Genomic DNA, 3982 nt, shown 5'->3' on the forward strand with positions numbered 1-3982 from the left:
AGCTAATGACATCCTTAATGGGGAAAAACAGAGCTTTTCCCCTAAGGTCAATAATAAGACAAGGATGTCCACTCTTACCACTTTTATTCAGCATAGTACTGGAAGTCCTGGCCACAGCAATCAAAGAACAAAAAGAAATAAAAGGCATTGAAATTGGTAAGGAAGAAGTAAAATTTTCACTATTTGCAGGTGACATGTGACTACATATAGAAAACCCAAAAGACTCTACTAAAAAACTGCTAGAACTGATAAATGAATTCAGTAAAGTCACGAAAATTAAAAAAAAAAAATCAATGTTTAGAAATAGGTTGCATTTCTACACACTAATAATGAAGCAACAGAAGAGAAATTAAGAAAACAATCGCATTTACAATTGCACCAAAAATAATAAGATATCTAGGAATAAACTTAACCAAAGAGGTGAAAGACCTGAGCTTGGTAAACTATAAGAGCCTGACGAAGTTAAAGACAACATAAATAAATGAAAAGATATTCTATGCTCATGAATTGGAAGAATAAATATTGTTAAATTTTCTATACTACCCAAAGTAATCTACATATTTAATGCATTCTCTATCAAAATACCAATAGCATTGTCCACCAAGGTAGAACAAACAATCCTAAAATTTGTATGGAACCACAAAAGACATCAAATAGCCATAGCAATCTTGAAAAAGAAAAGCAAATTTGGGGCATCCCAATTCTGGACTTCAAGTTATATTATAAAGCCATAGTAATCAAAACAGTATGGGACTGGCACAAAAATAGAGACATAGATCAATGGAAAGAAGAGAAAACCCAGAAATGAACCCTCAATTATATGGTGAATTAATCGTCAACAAAGCAGGCAAGAAGATCCAATGGTAAAAAGATTATCTTTCAACAACTGGTGTTGGAAAAAGTGAACAACTTGGGAAAAATAATGAAACCGGACCACTTTCTTACACCATACACAAAAATAAATTCAAAATGGATTAAAGACCTAAATGTGAGATCTGAAACCATAAAAATTCTAGAAGAGCACAGGCTTGCAATTTCTCTGACATCAGCTATAGCACCTTATTTTTTTTTTTCTTGATATGTCTCTGGAGGCAAGGAAAACAAATGAAAAAAACTATTGGGACTACATCAAAATAAAAAGCAGCTGCATGGCAAAGGAAATAAAACTAAAAAACAATCTATAGGAATGGAAGGCGATATTTGCAAATGACATATCTGATAAAGAGTTAGTATCCAAAATATATAAAGAACATACAAAACTTAAAACCAAAACCCAAATATTCCAACTAAAAACGGGCAGAAAACATGATCAGATATTTCTCCAAAGAAGACCTACAGGTGGCCAACAGACACATGAAAAATTTGCTCATCATCACTCACTACTCAGGGAAATGCAAATCGAAACTATAAGGCAGTATCACCTCACACCTGTCAGAATGACTAACATCAGTAACACAAGAAACAACAGGTATTGGTGAGGATATGGAGAAAAAGGAATCCTCATGCAATGTTGGTAGGAATGCAAACTGGTGCAGCCACTGTGGAAAACAGTATGGAGATTCCTCAAAAAGTTAAAAATAGAACTACCCTATCATCCAACAATCAAAGAAATAGATATTTGCCCAAAGAATACAAAAACACTAATTCAAAGGGACACATGAACCCCTATGTTTATAGCAGCATTATTTACAACAGCCAAGATAAGAAAGCAGGTCAAGTGTCTATCAATTGTTGAAATGATAAAAATGTGGTAGATATATACAATGGAATATTAGTCATGAAAAAAGAATGAGATCCTGTCATTTGAAGCAACATGGATGGACCTAGAGGGTATAATGCTAAGTAAAATTAGTCAAAGACAAATGCCATATGATTTCATTCATATGTGGAATTTAAGAAACAAAACAAAGAAAAAAAAACAGATAAATAACAACAACAAAAAAAACTCTTAAATACAGAAAACAAACTGGTGGTTGCCAGAGGGGAGGTAGATAGGGGGATGGGTGAAATAAAGGGGATTAAGAGTTATAGACTTTCAGTTATAAAATAAATAAGTCATGGGGATGAAAGCATAGCATAGAGAATAGTCAATAAATTTTAATAACATTGTTTGGTGACAGATGGTGACTACACTTATCATGGTGAACACTGAGTGATGAATAGAATTGTTCAGTCATTATGTTGTATAACTGAAACTAATATAACACTGCATATTAATTATACTTCAATAAAATAAAAAGAAAATAAGGAAAAATTGGCCCTAAATTACACATAATACGAGATAGACTTAGTAGAGATATGCAGAAAATTTCATCCAAAAACAGCAAAATACACATCTTTTTCAAGTGCACATGGAACGTTCTTCAGGATAGATCACATGTTAGGCCACAAAACAAGTTAATAAATTTAAGAATATTAAAATCTTACCAAGCATCTTTTCTGGCCATGATGGTATGAAACCAGAGATCAATTACAAAAAGGAAACTGAAGGGAAAAAATGTGATACTAAACAACATGGTATTGTACAACCAATGGTCAACAAGTCAAAGAAGAAATCAAAAAATACCTTGAGAAAAATAAAGTAGAAATACAACATTCCAAAATCTTTGGGACAACAGCATATGCAATTCTAAGAGGGAAGTTTATAGCAATACAGGCCTACCTCAAGAAACAAGAAAAATCTCAGTCTAACCTTACGCGTAAAGGAACTAGAAAAGAACAAATAATTGGTAGAAGGAAGGGAATAGTAAAGATCAAAATGGAAACAAATGAAAGAGAGACTTAAAAAAAAAAAAATCAACCTTTAGCCAGACTCAAGAGAGCCCAAATAAAATCAGAAATGAAAGAGGAGAAATTACAAACAATACCACAGATGCACAAAGGATCATAAGAGAATGCTATAAACACTTCATAATAATTTATATAGAACACTATAAACACTAATTTATAAACAAATTAGACAACCTAGAAGAAATGGATATATTCCTTAGAAACATACAATCTTCTAAGACTGAATCATGAAAAAATAGAAAATCTGAACAGCACAATTATGAAATTGACATTGAATCAGTAATCAGGAAAAAAAAAACCCACAAAAATCGAAAGTCCAGATGACTTCACAGATGAAATCTACCAAACATTTAAAGAAGAACTAATATGTATCCTCCTCCAAATCATTCTAAAAAAAAGCAAAGAAGGAACACTTCCACTCATTTTATGAGGCCAGCATTATTCTGATGCCAAAACCAGATGACACTGGAAAAAAAAAAAGTGAGAGAGAATAAAGGCCAATATCCCTGATGAACTTAGATGTAAAAATCCTCAATGAAATATTAGCAGACCAAATTCAACAATAAATCAGAAGTATCACAATGACCAAGTGGGATTTACTCCAAGGATGCAAGGATGTCTTAACACCCACAAATCAATCATGATCCACCATATTAACAAAATAAGGGCTAGAAATCATATCTCAGTAGATGCAGAAAAAAACATTTGACAAACTATAACATTGATTCATGATAAAAACTTTCAACAAAGTAGGTTTAGAGGGATTATAAAGCCATATATGAAAAACCCACAACTAACATAATATGCAGCAATATAGAGCTGAAAGCTTTTCCTCCAGTAGAAGGTTCAGGAGAAAAGATGGCTACTCTCACTTTTATTCAACATAGTATTGGAAGTCCTAGCCACAGCAATTATACAAGAAAAAGAAATAAAAGGCATCAAAATTGAAAAGGAAGACACAAAAATGTAACTATTTACAGATGATATAATACTATATACAGAAAACCTTAAATATTATATCAAAAACAAAACAAAACTAATCAAATTCAGTAAAGTTGCAGGATACAAAATATACTGATATCTGTTTCATTTCTATACACTAATAATAAACTATCAGAAAGAGAGCTAAAAAACAATCCCAGTTACAATTGCATCACAAAAGATATTTCTTCATCTTCACTCATTTTGGGGT

Source organism: Phoca vitulina, unplaced genomic scaffold (assembly GCF_004348235.1).
Source record: "Phoca vitulina isolate PV1807 unplaced genomic scaffold, GSC_HSeal_1.0 scaffold28, whole genome shotgun sequence".
Classification (NCBI taxonomy): Eukaryota; Metazoa; Chordata; class Mammalia; order Carnivora; family Phocidae; genus Phoca; species Phoca vitulina.